This window comes from Saccoglossus kowalevskii, chromosome 3 (assembly GCF_978046115.1).
Source record: "Saccoglossus kowalevskii chromosome 3, keSacKowa6.1, whole genome shotgun sequence".
In the NCBI taxonomy this organism is placed as follows: domain Eukaryota; kingdom Metazoa; phylum Hemichordata; class Enteropneusta; family Harrimaniidae; genus Saccoglossus; species Saccoglossus kowalevskii.
In genome coordinates this window covers 29,195,623-29,217,932 of record NC_140643.1, presented here as the reverse complement: position 1 = coordinate 29,217,932, position 22,310 = coordinate 29,195,623, and the positions used below count along the sequence as shown (strand labels likewise).

The 22,310-nt window shown below is 36.2% G+C and overlaps 1 long non-coding RNA gene across 1 annotated transcript; it reads right to left on the bottom strand.

Moving 5' to 3' along the window:
* Positions 1 to 1,259: 1,259 nt before the first annotated feature.
* On the bottom strand, positions 1,260 to 20,679 carry LOC146747716 (uncharacterized). Its single transcript, XR_014928977.1, has 2 exons — positions 20,561 to 20,679; positions 1,260 to 1,431 (listed from the first exon to the last, which is right to left on the bottom strand). It is a non-coding gene; the product is annotated as an uncharacterized LOC146747716 (long non-coding RNA).
* Positions 20,680 to 22,310: the final 1,631 nt, after the last annotated feature.

The window sequence follows — 22,310 nt, the reverse complement described above, 5'->3', positions numbered from 1 at the left end:
TTCACACACGACTTTAACTGTCCACAAACTCGAAGACTACACGAACACAGTCTACAATAGTCGTCCGCAACAATATGTATGTATTTCTTCGGTGTACTGATGCACGAATGCACCGTGACACGGTGTTTCTCGGGTGTCGCCATCGCTGAGAATGCCGCCGGCGCAATTTTTCACCCAACTCGCGATTCTGTTTTGCAACATTTTATCAATATTCCCTTTGACAAAATCGCCGACAAAAGCACCGCTTTGCTGATCTTTTGTTCTATAATTCTTAATGCAAACACCGACCTTAGTAGTAATTAGTAACGTCGCCTAGTACATATGAACGGTCGTCATTGCAAATCGAACATCCTTTTGAAATTTGGACGTCGGGAAGGCGATTTCAAGGCACCGCACTTAAATATTAGCAACATATTTTTCTGAGCGGTTGTTTATTCTCTTTCAAACGAGACATAAATGTGACGACATAGTCGATTCCTTATCCACCGCTAAGAATGCCGCAATGTTTCGTTCGTTTTGCAACATGCCACAAATCGTCGAAAAAAACACCACTTCGACGGAAGCTTGCGTAATAAGGGGGTTAAAACAAGAAAACAAATGCCATGTTTAATACATATCGACCTGTTTTACTTGCGGAAGATAACGGAACATGAACTCGTTTCGTGCGACTTCGGAACCCGAAGGAACACACCAACAACGTTGAATTTACTCGCTATCTTCCAAATATGGTATATTAATTTATTCAGTTGTTTATTTAGAGTGACGTCCGCGGTCGAATGCGATTGGCTATTGATGTCAGTGAAAAGGTCATATGAATATTAAAATTAAGTGGGCGGAAGGAAAATTGTATAGGAGACAAGCTGGAGTCTCGTGTGGCGATAGCGATAACACCGGGACGAATGGTCTGGGGTAAAGCATGCAAGTCACAGATACTGAAAGTGTCCATTTTCATAAATCCTGATATTGGCACTATTATGGTTTGTGACATTATCTGAAGTGTACATTTAGCATCCATACATACTAGGCACATACTGTAAAATGACTAATTTTCACTGGGTTTAAATTTCACTGATTTACCATTTCAGGCATATTCAGTGGGTTTTAAATTCACGGTTTCGTCATTTAGATAATGTGTCCTATGCTAAATTTTACATATTCACTGTGTTTTAATTTAGCGCATTTTTCCAGTCAGCGAAATAAGCTAAATTAAAACCCAGTGAATAATTACCCCCTTTACAGTACATAGTTCTTACCTTTCTGTTTTGATTGGTAATTCATAACTAGTAACATCGGGAAGTAGTGATTTAGTATGCTCTTTGTCATTATGACTTAATACATAACTCACATCAAAGCCTTGAATACCACTAGTACTACTGGGTGTGTGGGAATCACTGGATTTCCGTATACACCACTCTGTTTATGAAACCATACCTGGAGAGAAATACATAATATGATTTATGACAAGATGCAATTGGTAGATAGACAAATGGTGTAATTATTTTAATCAATAGAAAACATTATCTCAAACAATATTTTTTATTTTAAATAATCTTGCAGTTGGATGGAAAATCATCAAATAAACTGCAGGTAAAAATAAATTGTACTCTTTGTGCTTGTCATATTAAAGCGGAGGGGTCGTGGCATATATAACAGATTGTTTATTTACATCAAAACATGTTTTCCTTGTAGTAGTAATAAGGCCAAAAATAAAAACAGCCGTTATTCGGCCATCTTTGACCTGATTATGAAACACACTGATATGTATGATGTATGTGCCAAATATGAATGAAAATGGTACATAAATTGTGGAAATATAGCAGTAAGGCCAAAAAGTCAGATGGCTGTCAATCGGCCATCCTTGACCAGATTTTGAAACAAAATGTCATGAACATGCATTCTAACATATATAAAGTACATGTATGTGCCAAATTCGAATGAAAACTGACAAAGCATGTCAAAAATACAACATTTTCAAAAAACAAGATGGCTGCCAGTCGGCCATTGTGAATTGAATCGCTAAACCACTGCATGTGCATATGCCCACATAAAGTACTAGGCACATGCAAAGAATGAACGGAATCGGCCCAAGGGATTCTGAGATATGACTCCGGACGGACGCACAGATGCACGGACGGACGGAGACCGAATTATAAGTCCCCGTTTTCGGACTTCGTGGAGACCTGAGCATGCGCAGTTCCAAACATGTATGCGCACACTTCATCGTCTCAAAATTTTAATATTGTATTGTTGTATGTTGTATCATTATATGCTGTATTTTTAAATTGAATTTTCCTGTAAAATAAAAATTTAGCTAATAGTTCGCAATATAAAAAAACATCTGCATCGTTTTTTGATGACGCAGTAGTGCGCAAGCTTGGGTCACTGCTTCAAATACCTGCGTAGATTGATTTGTCCTTTTTGCTCTGATGTTTCGATTTTCACAGGATTTAACCCGTTTTAGTTTGAATAAAGGTAATATAAGTCAATTGATAGTTTCCATCGATATCATTTCGAAAATTATGTTATTTTGGGGAAATTTCGAAGTCATGGTGTCAACGCTTTCCTACCTTGTGTTATTATATGAGTAATAGGGAAATGTACCAGCGACTGACTAACTATGCCGATCCCACTTTAGGTCATTTGTTTATTATCCAAGAAACGTTTCGAGTGCCTGTGATTTAACACACATATTTACACTCGACCAAAACCATTTTCTAGTCTTGGATGTTTTTTAGGGGCCCAAGCCTGTAGGGCGTGGCCCCTATTCTTATTGTTCGGTTTTTTAGGGGCCCAAGCCTGTAGGGCGTGGCCCCTATTCTTATTGTTCGGTTTTTAGGGGCCCAAGCCTGAAGGGCGAGGCCCCTATTCTTATTGTCCGGTTTTTTCTTTCTTCTTTCTTTCTTCCGTAACTTTTTTCGTCAAGCCGTTTGAGAAAACTGCTGAACTTAATAGTCTGAAAATGCTCTATACTTATAGTCCCTAATGTGAACTGGTGCAACATGCTTTCAGAATTTCGATTGGTCAATTAGTTTGGCAGCCATATTGGATTGAAATAAAACCGGAAGTGGCTGTTTGACCACTTTCTGAGGGTCTAGGCGTCTAGATTTTTTTATGGTATATAGTACAACTCATGTGTAATAAATATCAGCAATAAAAACTTTAGCGGTCATGTGACTTTTCCCGCCATTTTGTTTTTCCTAAAAACGGCAAAAAACACTTAAAAATCTTCTTCTTCAGAACTACCAAGCAGAATGCACTCATATGTAGTATTTAGCTTCTTTATATGAATCCCATTTATGTTTGAAAAAATGTTTACGATTGGTCACGTGGTTTGGCCACCATTTTGGATTTCTTCTAAACAGGAAGTAGTTTTTTACTCTGGCAACACTTGAGGGAGTATTTTCAATTTTGCTTCATGGCATCTGTGTATCAAGCCCTTTCAGAAACCTAAAAAAAATTTCAGATCAGTCACATGGTTTGGCCGCCATTTTGGATTTTAAGCAAAATTGACCAAAAGTTTGGGTATTTGTTTCTCAGAGACGATTCAACCAATCTACTAGACGTTTCTATATTTACCATGCCTGGCCTTAGCTGCATACGAGAAAAATAATATTACTTTGATCAGTCACGTGGTTTGGCCGCCATCTTGGATTTTGTGAAAATAGAAATTATGCAACTACATGTTTTGTATTAGTCTGATTTCTTTCAAATTTTGTATGTGCATTTGTGTCATCAGATGCATAATTTTGACCCAATAGCACACTGTTAGGCCTCGTGGCTGGGCACCCATGGGGTGGGGGCTTCTAACCTCATTAATATGCATAACTGTTATAACTCAAGCACTGTTGTAGTTAGGATGATGAATCCTGTGTTATTATGACAACCTTGAACAAGAGATTCGATTAAAATAACAAATGACCATATATGGTCATGTGAGCTCATTAATATGCATAACTGTCATATCTCAAACACTGTTGCAGTTAGGAAGTGGAATCCTGTGTTATTATGACAACATTGAACAAAAGATTTGATTAAAATAACAGATGACCATATATAGTCACGTGAGCTCATTAATATGCGTAATCGTTATATCTCAAACACTGTTGCAGTTAGGAAGATGAATCCTGTGTCATTATGACAACAGTGAACAAGAGATTTGATTAAAATAACAGATAACCATATATGGTCATGTGAACTCATTAATATGCATAACCATTATATCTAAAACACTGTTGCAGTTAGGAAGATAAATCCTGTGTCATTATGACAACAATGAACAAGAGATTTGATTAAATTAACAGATAACCATATATGGTCATGTGAACTCATTAATATGCATAGCAGTCATATCTAAAACACTGTCGCAGTTAGGAAGATGAATCCTGTGTTATTATGACAACAGTGAACAAGAGATTTGATTAAAATAACAGATGACCATATATGGTCATGTGAACTCATTAATATGCATAACCATTATATCTTAAACACTGTTGCAGTTAGGAAGATGAATCCTGTGTTATTATGACAACAGTGAACAAGAAATTTGATTAAAATAACAGATGACCATATATGGTCATGTGAACTCATTAATATGCAAAGCAGTCATATCTAAAACACAGTTGCAGAGCAGGACATGTAACTCGTGTCACTATGAAGACATTGAATGAAAGATGTAACTGACATTAGAAATGGCTATATATGATTATGTAATCTCATTATTGTGCATAAGAACATGGCTCATTATATATCCTGAAAACCATATTTCAATAACCAAACGAGGTAAATACATGGTACCAACTTCATTTCGACCTCATGTTACTGATAATACAATCTACCTGCAGCTGATTGTCTGACATGTGACCTCATTAATCATGAAACAGAATCTTATCAGCTTGGGCCCCGGTGACGCCGCTTGCGGCTTTAATTTCTTCTTCTTCTTTCTTCTTTCTTTCTTCCGTAACTTTTTTCGTCAAGCCGTTTGAGAAAACCGCTGAACGGAATGGTCTGATAATGCTCTATACTGATAGTCCCTAATGTGAACTGGTGCAACATGCTTTCAGAATTTTGATTGGCCAATTAGTTTGGCAGCCATATTGGATTGAAATAAAACCGGAAGTGGCTGTTTGACCACTTTCTGAGGGTCTAGGCGTCTAGATTTTTTTATGGTATATAGTACAACTCATGTGTAATAAATATCAGAAATAAAAACTTTAGCGGTCATGTGACTTTTCCCGCCATTTTGTTTTTCCTAAAAACGGCAAAAAACACTTTAAAATCTTCTTCTTCAGAACTGCCAAGTAAAATGTTCTCATATTCAGTACTTAGCTTCTACATATGGAGCAGATTTAGATTTGAGAAATTCATTATGATTGGTCACGTGGTTTGGCTGCCATTTTGGATTTGTTCTCAACAGGAAGTAGTTTTTTACTCATGCCACACTTGAGCGTTAATCTCAAATATTGCGTCATGGCATGTCCCTATCTAACCCTTTCAGAAACCTAAAAAAAATTTCAGATCAGTCACATGGTTTCGCCGCCATCTTGGATTTTAAACAAAATTGATCAAAAGTTTGGGCATTTGTTTCTCAGAGGTGATTCAACGAATCTACTAGATGTTTTTATATTTACCATGCCTGGCCTCAACTGCATATGAAAAAAATAATATATTTTCGATAAGTCACGTGGTTTGGCCGCCATCTTGCATTTTGTGAAAATTGAAATTATGCAACTACATGTTTTGTATTAGTCCGATTGGAATAAAATTTTGTATGTGTATTCTACTCTTTAGATACATTCTTTCCCCTGAATGGCATATGGCTAGGTCATGTGGCTACACGCCCATGGGGTGGGGGCTTCTAACCTCATTAATATGCATAGCTGCTATATCTCAAGCACTGTTGCAGTTAGGAAGATGATTCCTGTGTTATCATGACAACAGTGAACAAGCAATTTCATTAAAATAACAGATTACCATATATGGTCATGTGAACTCATTAATATGCATAACTGTTATATCTCAAGCACTGTTGCAGGTAGGAAGATGATTCCTGTGTTATCATGACAACAGTGAACCTTAGATTTGATTAAAATAACATATGACCATATATGGTCATGTGAACTCATTAATATGCATAACTGTTATATCTCAAGCACTGTTGCAGGTAGGAAGATGAAACCTGTGTTATTATGATGATGTTAAACAAGAGATTTGAATAAAATAACAGATGACCATATATGGTCATGTGAGCTCATTAATATGCATAATCGTTGTATCTCAAACACTGTTGCAGTTAGGAAGATGAATCCTGTGTTATCATGACTATGTTGAACAAGAGATTTGATTAAAATAACAGATGATGACCATATATTAATAACCTTTATATCTCAAATAAATATATGGAACCAACTGCATTTCGACCTCATGGTACTAATCATTCAAACTTATTGTGTATCATGTGTATCATTTGACATTATTTATGGCATGTATACTTGGGCCCCTGTGATGCTGCTTGCAGCTTTAATTCTTCTTTCTTTCTTTAGGGGCCCAAGCCCGAAGGGCGAGGCCCCTATTCTTATTGTCCGGTTTTTTCTTTCTTTCTTCTTTCCGCCGTAACTTTTTTCGTCAAGCCGTTTGAGAAAACCGCTGAACGGAATGGTCTGATAATGCTCTATTCTGATAGTCCCTAATGTGAACTGGTGCAACATGCTTTCAGAATTTAGATTGGTCAATTAGTTTGGCAGCCATATTGGATTGAAATAAAACCGGAAGTGGCTGTTTGACCACTTTCTGAGGGTCTAGGCGTCTAGATTTTTTTTATGGTATATAGTGCAACTCATGTGTAATAGATATCAGCAATAAAAACTTTAGCGGTCACGTGACTTTTCCCGCCATTTTGTTTTTCCTAAAAACGGCAAAAAACACTTGAAAATCTTCTTCTTCAGAACCACCTAGCAGAATGCTCTCATATGTTGTATTTAGCTTCTATATATGAATCCCATTTACGTTTGAAAAAATTATTACGATTGGTCACGTGGTTTGGCCACCATTTTGGATTTCTTCTAAACAGGAAGTAGTTTTTTACTCTGGCAACACTTGAGGGATTATTTTCAATTTTGCTTCATGGCATCTGTATATCAAACCCTTTCAGAAACCTAAAAAAGATTTCAGATCAGTCACATGGTTTGGCCGCCATCTTGGATTTTAAGCAAAATTGACCAAAAGTTTGGGCATTTGTTTCTCAGAGGTGATTCAACCAATGTAATAGATGTTTTCATATTTACCATGCCTGGCCTTAGCTCCATATGAGAAAAATAATATTATTTTGATCAGTCACATGGTTTGGCCGCCATCTTGGATTTTATGAAAACAAACCTTGTGCATTTACATGTGTTGTATTTGTCCGATTTGGCTAAAATTGTACATGTGCATTCTACTCATGAGATGCATTCTTTCAACCGAATGGCACGTGGCTGGGTTTTGTCGCCAAGCGCCTAAGGGGTGGGGGCTTCTAACCTCATTAATATGCATAACTGATATATCTCAAGCACTGTTGGAGTTAGGAAGATGAAACCTGTGTTATTGTGACAACATTAAACAATTGATTTCATTAAAATAACAGATTACCATATATGGTCATGTGAACTCATTAATATGCATAACCATTATATCTCAAACACTGTTGTAGTAAGGAAGATGATTCCTGTGTTATCATGACAACAGTGAACAAGAGATTTGATTAAAATAACAGATGACCATATATGGTCATGTGAACTCATTAATATGCATAACCATTATATCTTAAACACTGTTGCAGTTAGGAAGATGAATTCTGTGTTATTATGACAACAGTGAACAAGAGATTTGATTAAAATAACCGATGACCATATATGGTCATGTGAACTCATTAATATGCAAAGCAGTCATATCTAAAACACTGTCGCAGAGCAGGATGTGTAACAAGTGTCATTATGAAGACATTGAATGAAAGATGTAACTGACATTAGAAATGGCTATATATGATTATGTAATCTCATTATTAAGAACATGGCTCATTATATATCCTGAAAACCATATTTCGATAACCAAACCAGGTAAATACATGGTACCAACTTCATTTCGACCTCATGTTACTGATAATACAATCTACCTGCAGCTGATTGTCTAACATGTGACCTCATTAATTATGAAACAGAATCTTATCAGCTTGGGCCCCGGTGACGCCGCTTGCGGCTTTAATTAGGGGCCCAAGCCCAAAGGGCGAGGCCCCTATTCTTATTGTTCGGTTTTTTCTTCTTTCTTCTTCTTTCTTCCACAACTTCTTTCGTCAAGCCGTTTGAGAAAACTGCTGAACTGAATAGTCTGAAAATGCTCTCTACTGATAGTCCCTAATGTGAACTGGTGCAACATGCTTTCAGAATTTCGATTGGTCAATTAGTTTGGCAGCCATGTTGTAATGAAATAAAACCGGAAGTGGCTGTTTGACCACTTTCTGAGGGTCTAGGCGTCTAGATTTTTTTATGGTATATAGTACAACTCATGTGTAATAGATATCAGCAATAAAAACTTTAGCGGTCATGTGACTTTTCCCGCCATTTTGTTTTTCCTAAAAACGGCAAAAAACACTAAAAAATCTTCTTCTTCAGAACCACCAAGCAGAATGCTATCATATGTAGTATTAAGCTTCTATATATGAAGCCCATTTACGTTTGAAAAAATTGTTATGATTGGTCACATGGTTTGGCCGCCATTTTGGGTTTCTTCTAAACAGGAAGTAGTTTTTTACTCATGCCACACTTGAGGGATTACGTTCAATATTGCTGCATGGCATCAGTATATCAAACTCTTTCAGAAATCTAAAAAAGATTTCAGATCAGTCACATGGTTTGCCCGCCATCTTGGATTTTTGGCAAAATTGACCAAAAGTTTGGGCATTTGTTTCTCAGATGTGATTAAACCAATTAACTGCTGGTTTTGAATATAACATGCCTGAACATTGCTACATGTGAGAAAAATAATATATTTTCGATAAGTCACGTGGTTTGGCCGCCATCTTGGATTTTGTGAAAATGAAACTTGTGCAATTACATGTGTTGTATTGGTCAGATTTGGCTAAAATTGTGTATGTCAATTCTACTCAAAAGTCGCATTCTTTTCCCTGAATGTCACATGGCTAGGTCGTGTGGCTACGCGCCCATGGGGTGGGGGCTTCTAACCTCATTAATATGCATAACCATTATATCTTAAACACTGTTGCAGTTAGGAAGATGAATCCTGTGTTATTATGACAACAGTGAACAAGAGATTTGATTAAAATAACAGATGACCATATATGGTCATGTGAACTCATTAATATGCATAACCATTATATCTTAAACACTGTTGCAGTTAGGAAGATGAATCCTGTGTTATTATGACAACACTGAACAAGAGATTTGATTAAAATAACAGATGACCATATATGGTCATGTGAACTCATTAATATGAATAGCAGTCATATCTGAAACACTGTCGCAGAGCTGGACATGTAACTAGTGTCATTATGAAGACATTGAATGAAAGATGTAACTGACATTAGAAATGGCTATATATGATTATGTAATCTCATTATTGTGCATAAGAACATGGCTCATTATATATCCTGAAAACCCTATTTCGATAACCAAACCACGTAAATACATGGTACCAATTTCATTTCGACCTCTTGTTACTGATAATACAAGCTACCTGATTGTCTAACATGTGACCACATTAATTATGAAACAGAATCTTGTCAGCTTGGGCCCCGGTGACGCCGCTTGCGGCTTTAATTCTTTCTTTCTTCTTTCTTCTTTCTTCCGTAACTTTTTTCGTCAAGCCGTTTGAGAAAACCGCTGAACGGAATAGTCTGATAATGCTCTATACTGATAGTCCCTAATGTGAACTGGTGCAACATGCTTTCAGAATTTTGATTGGCCAATTAGTTTGGCAGCCATATTGGATTGAAATAAAACCGGAAGTGGCTGTTTGACCACTTTCTGAGGGTCTAGGCGTCTAGATTTTTTTATGGTATATAGTACAACTCATGTGTAATAAATATCAGAAATAAAAACTTTAGCGGTCATGTGACTTTTCCCGCCATTTTGTTTTTCCTAAAAACGGCAAAAAACACTTTAAAATCTTCTTCTTCAGAACCACCAAGTAAAATGTTCTCATATTCAGTACTTAGCTTCTACACATGGAGCAGATTTAGATTTGAGAAATTCATTATGATTGGTCACGTGGTTTGGCCGCCATTTTGGGTTTGTTCTCAACAGGAAGTAGTTTTTTACTCATGCCGCACTTGAGCGATTATCTCAAATATTGCGTCATGGCATGTCTCTAACTAACCCTTTCAGAAACCTAAAAAAAATTTCAGATCAGTCACATGGTTTGGCCGCCATCTTGGATTTTAAGCAAAATTGATTAAAAGTTTGGGCATTTGTTTCTCAGAGGTGAGTCAACGAATCTACTAGATGTTTTTATATTTGCCATGCCTGGCCTCAACTGCATATGAAAAAAATAATATATTTTCGATAAGTCACGGTGTTTGGCCGCCATCTTGCATTTTGTGAAAATTGAAATTATGCAACTACATGTTTTGTATTAGTCCGATTGGAATAAAATTTTGTATGTGTATTCTACTCTTTAGATACATTCTTTCCCCTGAATGGCATATGGCTAGGTCATGTGGCTACACGCCCATGGGGTGGGGGCTTCTAACCTCATTAATATGCATAGCTGCTATATCTCAAGCACTGTTGCAGTTAGGAAGATGATTCCTGTGTTATCATGACAACAGTGAACAAGCAATTTCATTAAAATAACAGATTACCATATATGGTCATGTGAACTCATTAATATGCATAACTGTTATATCTCAAGCACTGTTGCAGGTAGGAAGATGATTCCTGTGTTATCATGACAACAGTGAACCTTAGATTTGATTAAAATAACATATGACCATATATGGTCATGTGAACTCATTAATATGCATAACTGTTATATCTCAAGCACTGTTGCAGGTAGGAAGATGAAACCTGTGTTATTATGATGATGTTAAACAAGAGATTTGAATAAAATAACAGATGACCATATATGGTCATGTGAGCTCATTAATATGCATAATCGTTGTATCTCAAACACTGTTGCAGTTAGGAAGATGAATCCTGTGTTATCATGACTATGTTGAACAAGAGATTTGATTAAAATAACAGATGATGACCATATATTAATAACCTTTATATCTCAAATAAATATATGGAACCAACTGCATTTCGACCTCATGGTACTAATCATTCAAACTTATTGTGTATCATGTGTATCATTTGACATTATTTATGGCATGTATACTTGGGCCCCTGTGATGCTGCTTGCAGCTTTAATTCTTCTTTCTTTCTTTAGGGGCCCAAGCCCGAAGGGCGAGGCCCCTATTCTTATTGTCCGGTTTTTTTAGGGGCCCAAGCCTGAAGGGCGAGGCCCCTATTCTTATTGTCCGGTTTTTTCTTCTTTCTTCTTTCTTTCTTTCTTCCGTAACTTTTTTCGTCAAGCCGTTTGAGAAAACCGCTGAACAGAATGGTCTGGTAATGTTCTATACTGATAGTCCCTAATGTGAACTGGTGCAACATGCTTTCAGAATTTTGATTGGTCAATTAGTTTGGCAGCCATATTGGATTGAAATAAAACCGGAAGTGGCTGTTTGACCACTTTCTGAGGGTCTCGGCGTCTAGATTTTTTTATGGTATATAGTACAACTCATGTGTAATAAATATCAGCAATAAAAACTTTAGCGGTCATGTGACTTTTCCCGCCATTTTGTTTTTCCTAAAAACAGCAAAAAACACTTAAAAATCTTCTTCTTCAGAACCACCAAGTAGAATGCTCTCATATGTAGTATTTAGCTTCTATATATGAATCCCATTTAGGTTTGAACATTTTTTTACGATTGGTCACGTGGTTTGGCCACCATTTTGGATTTCTTCTAAACAGGAAGTAGTTTTTTACTCTGGCAACACTTGAGGGATTATTTTCAATTTTGCTTCATGGCATCAGTGTATCAAACCCTTTCAAAAATCTAAAAAAAAATTCAGATCAGTCACATGGTTTGGCCGCCATTTTGGATTTTGAGGAAAATTGACCAAAAGTTTGGGTATTTGTTTCTCAGAGACGATTCAACCAATCTACTAGATGTTTTTATATTTACCATACCTGCCGTTAGCTCCATATGAGAAAAATAATATTATTTTGATCAGTCACGTGGTTTGGCCGCCATCTTGGATTTTGTGAAAATAGACATTATGCAACTACATGTTTTGTATTAGTCTGATTTCTTTCAAATTTTGTATATGCATTTGTGTCATCAGATGCATCATTTTGCCCCAATAGCACACTGCTAGGCCACGTGGCTGGGCACCCATGGGGTGGGGGCTTCTAACCTCATTAATATGCATAACTGTTATAACTCAAGCACTGTCGCAGTTAGGGTGATGAATCCTGTGTTATTATGACAACGTTGAACAAGAGATTTGATTAAAATAACAGATGACCATATATGGTCATGTGAACTCATTAATATGCATAACCATTATATCTTAAACACTGTTGCAGTTAGGAAGATGAATCCTGTGTTATTATGACAACAGTGAACAAGAGATTTGATTAAAATAACAGATGACCATATATGGTCATGTGAACTCATTAATATGCATAACCATTATATCTCAAACACTGTTGCAGTTAGGAAGATGAATCCTGTGTTATTATGACAACAGTGAACAAGAGATTTGATTAAAATAACAGATGACCATATATGGTCATGTAAACTCATTAATATGCATAGCAGTCATATCTGAAACACTGTCGCAGAGCAGGACATGTAACTAGTGTCATTATGAAGACATTGAATGAAAGATGTAACTGACATTAGAAATGGCTATATATGATTATGTAATCTCATTATTGTGCATAAGAACATGGCTCATTATATATCCTGAAAACCATATTTCGATAACCAAACCAGGTAAATACATGGTACCAACTTCATTTCGACCTCATGTTACTGATAATTCAAGCTACCTGATTGTGTAACATGTGACCTCATTAATTATGAAACAGAATCTTATCAGCTTGGGCCCCGGTGACGCCGCTTGCGGCTTTAATCTTTCTTTCTTCTTTCCGCCGTAACTTTTTTCGTCAAGCCGTTTGAGAAAACCGCTGAACGGAATGGTCTGATAATGCTCTATTCTGATAGTCCCTAATGTGAACTGGTGCAACATGCTTTCAGAATTTAGATTGGTCAATTAGTTTGGCAGCCATATTGGATTGAAATAAAACCGGAAGTGGCTGTTTGACCACTTTCTGAGGGTCTAGGCGTCTAGATTTTTTTTATGGTATATAGTGCAACTCATGTGTAATAGATATCAGCAATAAAAACTTTAGCGGTCACGTGACTTTTCCCGCCATTTTGTTTTTCCTAAAAACGGCAAAAAACACTTGAAAATCTTCTTCTTCAGAACCACCTAGCAGAATGCTCTCATATGTTGTATTTAGCTTCTATATATGAATCCCATTTACGTTTGAAAAAATTATTACGATTGGTCACGTGGTTTGGCCACCATTTTGGATTTCTTCTAAACAGGAAGTAGTTTTTTACTCTGGCAACACTTGAGGGATTATTTTCAATTTTGCTTCATGGCATCTGTATATCAAACCCTTTCAGAAACCTAAAAAAGATTTCAGATCAGTCACATGGTTTGGCCGCCATCTTGGATTTTAAGCAAAATTGACCAAAAGTTTGGGCATTTGTTTCTCAGAGGTGATTCAACCAATGTAATAGATGTTTTCATATTTACCATGCCTGGCCTTAGCTCCATATGAGAAAAATAATATTATTTTGATCAGTCACATGGTTTGGCCGCCATCTTGGATTTTATGAAAACAAACCTTGTGCATTTACATGTGTTGTATTTGTCCGATTTGGCTAAAATTGTACATGTGCATTCTACTCATGAGATGCATTCTTTCAACCGAATGGCACGTGGCTGGGTTTTGTCGCCAAGCGCCTAAGGGGTGGGGGCTTCTAACCTCATTAATATGCATAACTGATATATCTCAAGCACTGTTGGAGTTAGGAAGATGAAACCTGTGTTATTGTGACAACATTAAACAATTGATTTCATTAAAATAACAGATTACCATATATGGTCATGTGAACTCATTAATATGCATAACCATTATATCTCAAACACTGTTGTAGTAAGGAAGATGATTCCTGTGTTATCATGACAACAGTGAACAAGAGATTTGATTAAAATAACAGATGACCATATATGGTCATGTGAACTCATTAATATGCATAACCATTATATCTTAAACACTGTTGCAGTTAGGAAGATGAATTCTGTGTTATTATGACAACAGTGAACAAGAGATTTGATTAAAATAACCGATGACCATATATGGTCATGTGAACTCATTAATATGCAAAGCAGTCATATCTAAAACACTGTCGCAGAGCAGGATGTGTAACAAGTGTCATTATGAAGACATTGAATGAAAGATGTAACTGACATTAGAAATGGCTATATATGATTATGTAATCTCATTATTAAGAACATGGCTCATTATATATCCTGAAAACCATATTTCGATAACCAAACCAGGTAAATACATGGTACCAACTTCATTTCGACCTCATGTTACTGATAATACAATCTACCTGCAGCTGATTGTCTAACATGTGACCTCATTAATTATGAAACAGAATCTTATCAGCTTGGGCCCCGGTGACGCCGCTTGCGGCTTTAATTAGGGGCCCAAGCCCAAAGGGCGAGGCCCCTATTCTTATTGTCCGGTTTTTTCTTCTTCTTTCTTCTTCTTCTTCTTCTTCTTTCTTCCACAACTTCTTTCGTCAAGCCGTTTGAGAAAACTGCTAAACTGAATAGTCTGAAAAAGCTCTATACTTATAGTCCCTAATGTGACCTAGTGCAACATGCTTTCAGAATTTTGATTGCCCAATTAGTTTGGCAGCCATATTGGATTGAAATAAAACCGGAAGTGGCTGTTTGACCACTTTCTGAGGGTCTAGGCTTCTAGATTTTTTTATGGTATATAGTACAACTCATGTGTAATAAATATCAGCAATAAAAACTTTAGCGGTCATGTGACTTTTCCCGCCATTTTGTTTTTCCTAAAAACGGCAAAAAACACTTTAAAATCTTCTTCTTCAGAACCACCAAGCAGAATGCTCTCATATGTAGTATTTAGCTTCTATATATGAATACCATTTATGTTTGAAAAAATGTTTACGATTGGTCACGTGGTTTGGCCACCATTTTGGATTTCTTCTAAACAGGAAGTAGTTTTTTACTCTGGCAACACTTGGGGGAATATTTTCAGTTTTGCTTCATGGCATCTATGTATCAAGCCCTTTCAGAAACCTAAAAAAAAATTCAGATCAGTCACATGGTTTGGCCGCCATTTTGGATTTTAAGCAAAATTGACCAAAAGTTTGGGTATTTGTTTCTCAGAGACGATTCAACCAATCTACTAGATGTTTTTATATTTACCATGTCTGGCCTTAGCTGCATACGAGAAAAATAATATTATTTTGATCAGTCACGTGGTTTGGCCGCCATCTTGGATTTTGTGAAAATAGAAATTATGCAACTACATGTTTTGTATTAGTCTGATTTCTTTCAAATTTTGTATGTGCATTTGTGTCATCAGATGGATCATTTTACCCCAATAGCACACTGTTAGGCCACGTGGCTGGGCACCCATGGGGTGGGGGCTTCTAACCTTATTAATATGCATAACTGTTATAACTCAAGCACTGTTGTAGTTAGGATGATGAATCCTGTGTTATTATGACAACGTTGAACAAGAGATTCGATTAAAATAACAAATGACCATATATGGTCATGTGAGCTCATTAATATGCATAACTGTCATATCTCAAACACTGTTGCAGTTTGGAAGTGGAATCCTGTGTTATTATGACAACATTGAACAAAAGATTTAATTAAAATAACAGATGACCATATATAGTCATGTGAGCTCATTAATATGCGTAATCGTTATATCTCAAACACTGTTGCAGTTAGGAAGATGAATCCTGTGTCATTATGACAACAAGTGAACAAGAGATCTGATTAAAATAACAGATAACCATATATGGTCATGTGAACTCATTAATATGCATAGCAGTCATATCTAAAACACTGTCGCAGTTAGGAAGATGAATCCTGTGTTATTATTACAACAGTGAACAAGAGATTTGTTTAAAAATAACAGATGACCATATATGGTCATGTGAACTCATTAATATACATAGCAGTCATATCTGAAACACTATCGCAGAGCAGGACATGTAAGTAGTGTCATTATGAAGACATTGAATGAAAGATGTAACTGACATTAGAAATGGCTATATATGATTATGTAATCTCATTATTGTGCATAAGAACATGGCTCATTATATATCCTGAAAACCATATTTCGATAACCAAACCAGGTAAATACATGGTACCAACTTCATTTCGACCTCATGTTACTGATAATACAATCTCCCTGCAGCTGATTGTCTAACATGTGACCTCATTAATTATGAAACAGAATCTTATCAGCTTGGGCCCCGGTGACGCCGCTTGCGGCTTTATTAGGGGCCCAAGCCCAAAGGGCGAGGCCCCTATTCTTATTGTTCGGTTTTTTAGGGGCCCAAGCCCAAAGGGCGAGGCCCCTATTCTTATTGTCCGGTTTTTTCTTCTTCTTTCTTCTTTAGGGGCCCAAGCCCAAAGGGCGAGGCCCCTATTCTTATTGTCCGGTTTTTTAGGGGCCCAAGCCTGAAGGGCGAGGCCCCTATTCTTATTGTCCGGTTTTTTCTTCTTTCTTCTTTCTTTCTTTCTTCCGTAACTTTTTTCGTCAAGTTGTTTGAGAAAACCGCTGAACAGAATGGTCTGATAATGCTCTATGCTGATAGTCCATAATGTGAACTGGTGCAACATGCTTTCAGAATTTCGATTGGACAATTAGTTTGGCAGCCATATTGGATTGAAATAAAACCGGAAGTGGCTGTTTGACCACTTTCTGAGGGTCTAGGCGTCTAGATTTTTTTATGGTATATAGTACAACTCATGTGTAATAAATATCAGCAATAAAAACTTTAGCGGTCATGTGACTTTTCCCGCCATTTTGTTTTTCCTAAAAATGACAAAAAACACTTGAAAATCTTCTTCTTCAGAACCACCAAGCAGAATGCTCTCATATGTAGTATTTAGCTTCTATATATGAATCCCATTTACGTTTGAAAAAATGTTTACGATTGGTCACGTGGTTTGGCCACCATTTTGGATTTCTTCTAAACAGGAAGTAGTTTTTTACTCTGGCAACACTTGAGGGAATATTTTCAATTTTGCTTCATGGCATCTGTTTATCAAGCCCTTTCAGAAACCTAAAAAAAATTTCAGATCAGTCACATGGTTTGGCCGCCATTTTGGATTTTAAGCAAAATTGACCAAAAGTTTGGGTATTTGTTTCTCAGAGACGATTCAACCAATCTACTAGATGTTTTTATATTTACCATGCCTGGCCTTAGCTGCATACGAGAAAAATAATATTATTTTGATCAGTCACGTGGTTTGGCCGCCATCTTGGATTTTGTGAAAATAGAAATTATGCAACTACATGTTTTGTATTAGTCTGATTTCTTTCAAATTTTGTATGTGCATTTGTGTCATCAGATGCATCATTTTGCCCCAATAGCACACTGTTAGGCCACGTGGCTGGGCACCCATGGGGTGGGGGCTTCTAACCTCATTAATATGCATAACTGTTATAACTCAAGCTCTTCTGTAGTTAGGATGATGAATCCTGTGTTATTATGACAACCTTGAACAAGAGATTCGATTAAAATAACAAATGACCATATATGGTCATGTGAACTCATTAATATGCATAGCAGTCATATATAAAACACTGTCGCAGTTAGGAAGATGAATCCTGTGTTATTATGACAATAGTGAACAAGAGATTTGATTAAAATAACAGATGACCATATATGGTCATGTGAACTCATTAATATGCATAACCATTATATCTTAAACACTGTTGCAGTTAGGAAGATGAATCCTGTGTTATTATGACAACAGTGAACAAGACATTTGATTAAAAATAACAGATGACCATATATGGTCATGTGAACTCATTAATATGCAAAGCAGTCATATCTAAAACACTGTCGCAGAGCAGGACATGTAACAAGTGTCATTATGAAAACATTGAATGAAAGATGTAACTGACATTAGAAATGGCTATATATGATTATGTAATCTCATTATTAAGAACATGGCTCATTATATATCCTGAAAACCATATTTCGATAACCAAACCAGGTAAATACATGGTACCAACTTCATTTTGAGCTCATGTTACTGATAATTCAAGCTACCTGATTGTCTAACATGTGACCATGTTAATTATGAAACAGAATCTTGTCAGCTTGGGCCCCGGTGACGCCGCTTGCGGCTTTAATTCTTTCTTTCTTCTTTCTTCTTTCTTCCGTAACTTTTTTCGTCAAGCCGTTTGAGAAAACCGCTGAACGGAATAGTCTGATAATGCTCTATACTGATAGTCCCTAATGTGAACTGGTGCAACATGCTTTCAGAATTTTGATTGGCCAATTAGTTTGGCAGCCATATTGGATTGAAATAAAACCGGAAGTGGCTGTTTGACCACTTTCTGAGGGTCTAGGCGTCTAGATTTTTTTATGGTATATAGTACAACTCATGTGTAATAAATATCAGAAATAAAAACTTTAGCGGTCATGTGACTTTTCCCGCCATTTTGTTTTTCCTAAAAACGGCAAAAAACACTTTAAAATCTTCTTCTTCAGAACCACCAAGTAAAATGTTCTCATATTCAGTACTTAGCTTCTACATATGGAGCAGATTTAGATTTGAGAAATTCATTATGATTGGTCACGTGGTTTGGCCGCCATTTTGGGTTTGTTCTCAACAGGAAGTAGTTTTTTACTCATGCCGCACTTGAGCGATTATCTCAAATATTGCGTCATGGCATGTCTCTAACTAACCCTTTCAGAAACCTAAAAAAAATTTCAGATCAGTCACATGGTTTGGCCGCCATCTTGGATTTTAAGCAAAATTGATTAAAAGTTTGGGCATTTGTTTCTCAGAGGTGAGTCAACGAATCTACTAGATGTTTTTATATTTGCCATGCCTGGCCTCAACTGCATATGAAAAAAATAATATATTTTCGATAAGTCACGGTGTTTGGCCGCCATCTTGCATTTTGTGAAAATTGAAATTATGCAACTACATGTTTTGTATTAGTCCGATTGGAATAAAATTTTGTATGTGTATTCTACTCTTTAGATACATTCTTTCCCCTGAATGGCATATGGCTAGGTCATGTGGCTACACGCCCATGGGGTGGGGGCTTCTAACCTCATTAATATGCATAGCTGCTATATCTCAAGCACTGTTGCAGTTAGGAAGATGATTCCTGTGTTATCATGACAACAGTGAACAAGCAATTTCATTAAAATAACAGATTACCATATATGGTCATGTGAACTCATTAATATGCATAACTGTTATATCTCAAGCACTGTTGCAGGTAGGAAGATGATTCCTGTGTTATCATGACAACAGTGAACCTTAGATTTGATTAAAATAACATATGACCATATATGGTCATGTGAACTCATTAATATGCATAACTGTTATATCTCAAGCACTGTTGCAGGTAGGAAGATGAAACCTGTGTTATTATGATGATGTTAAACAAGAGGTTTGAATAAAATAACAGATGACCATATATGGTCATGTGAGCTCATTAATATGCATAATCGTTGTATCTCAAACACTGTTGCAGTTAGGAAGATGAATCCTGTGTTATCATGACTATGTTGAACAAGAGATTTGATTAAAATAACAGATGATGACCATATATTAATAACCTTTATATCTCAAATAAATATATGGAACCAACTGCATTTCGACCTCATGGTACTAATCATTCAAACTAATTGTGTATCATGTGTATCATTTGACATTATTTATGGCATGTATACTTGGGCCCCTGTGATGCTGCTTGCAGCTTTAATTTTATTTTCTGTTATTTTTGTCCATGATTGGATAGAAAAAAACCAAACTACAAAACTCCAAGATTTTTTTTAAATTCATTAAAAAATGAAATCGTTTTTGTAGGATGGAAACTTTTTGAAGTCAAAACCCCACCCCCAAACTAAAGCAAATAAGTTTTTTTTATCCGACATCGATCTTTTGACGTCGTCCGTTATTCTAAAATACCGAAATTCTGGTTCAATGCTTCCTAACCACTCCTCCCAAGCTTTGCCAGTTGTGATCATCAGCATGTGTGAACGGTTGGCATTCGAGGTTTTTGTTTTCTGTGACAACTGTTTACTGCCATTGGTGCGTCGGCCATGCTGTTTCGTCGCTGTTTTCTCAGTCAGTTTCTGGACATTTTTTTTGCTTAAATTTATCAGACAGTCACTTTAGGTACTAACCAGGTATTTTCTTTCAGGTCGTTCATCCTCGTCGTCAATGTAATGTCTGTCTCTATCAATGAATCGTCGACACATTGCTTTCGGTCACGCTACTCAGCCATGTTGGATTCTATATTTTTAGTACAATGCAATGCGCGTCTCAATGACGTCATGCATAGCAAAAGTATAACAAGCGCCAAACGGCAACAATCCTAAAACTATCGTTTAACGTCTGGATATTACATTCAGAACAGCGTGTGACATTTCGTTGTCATGGGGGAATCCATGGAAAATCCTACCCGGGTGATTTTCCAAATTTTTCACGAAAATGAATGCTTCTAAAATAACTGTTCTACGTTTTTGTGCATAATGTCATTTAACTTTTTAACAATCTGAACCCTTCGAATTTTATTGGGCTAGAAAGGGGCGCCAGGGGTCTTGCAAAACCGTTTAACAACCAGACTTCCCCACGATCATCTGTGATCAACTTGTTTAAGGCTGTTAGGTAATAGGTCAAGAATATTAAGTAAAGACTGGTAGAGCAGTTAGATGTTAGGTAAGAATATTAAGTTAAGACTGGTAAGGCAGTTAGGTATTAGGTTAAGAATATTAAGTTAAGACTGGTAAGGCAGTTAGATGTTAGGTAAGATTAAGTAAAGACTGGTAAGGCAGTTAGATATTAGGTAAGAATATTAAGTTAAGACTGGTAAGGCAGTTAGATGTTAGGTTAAGAATATTAAGTTAAGACTGGTAAGGCAGTTATATGTTAGGTTAAGAATATTAAGTTAAGACTGGTAAGACAGTTAGATATTAGGTAAGAATATTAAGTTAAGACTGGTAAGGCAGTTAGATATTAGGTTAAGAATATTAAGTTACGACTGGTAAGGCAGTTAGATATTAGGTAAGAATATTAAGTTAAGACTAGTAAGGCAGTTAGATATTAGGTCAGAATATTAAGTAAAGACTGGTAAGGCAGTTAGATATTAGGTAAGAATATTAAGTTAAGACTGGTAAGACAGTTAGATATTAGGTAAGAATAATAAGTTAAGACTGGTAAGGCAGTTAGATGTTAGGTAAGAATATTAAGTTAAGACTGGTAAGGCAGTTAGATATTAGGTTAAGAATATTAAGTTAAGACTGGTAAGGCAGTTAGATATTAGGTTAGGATTATTAAGTTAAGACTGGTAAGGCAATTAGATGTTAGGTTAAGAATATTAAGTAAAGACTGGTAAGGCAGTTATATGTTAGGTTAAGAATATTAAGTTGAGACTGGTAAGGCAGTTAGATGTTAGGTAAGAATATTAAGTTAAGACTGGTAAGGCAGTTAGATATTAGGTTAAGAATATTAAGTTAAGACTGGTAAGGCAGTTAGATATTAGGTTAGGATTATTAAGTTAAGACTGGTAAGGCAGTTAGATGTTAGGTTAAGAATATTAAGTAAAAACTGGTAAGGCAGTTAGATATTAGGTTAAGAATATTAAGTTAAGACTGGTAAGGCAGTTAGATATTAGGTTAAGAATATTAAGTTAAGACTGGTAAGGCAGTTAGATATTAGGTAAGAATATTAAGTTAAGACTGGTAAGGCAGTTAGATATTAGGTAAGAATATTAAGTTAAGACTGGTAAGGCAGTTAGATATTAGGTAAGCATATTAAGTTAAGACTGGTAAGGCAGTTAGATATTAGGTAAGAATATTAAGTTAAGACTGGTAAGGCAGTTAGATATTAGGTAAGAATATTAAGTTAAGACTGGTAAGGCAGTTAGATATTAGG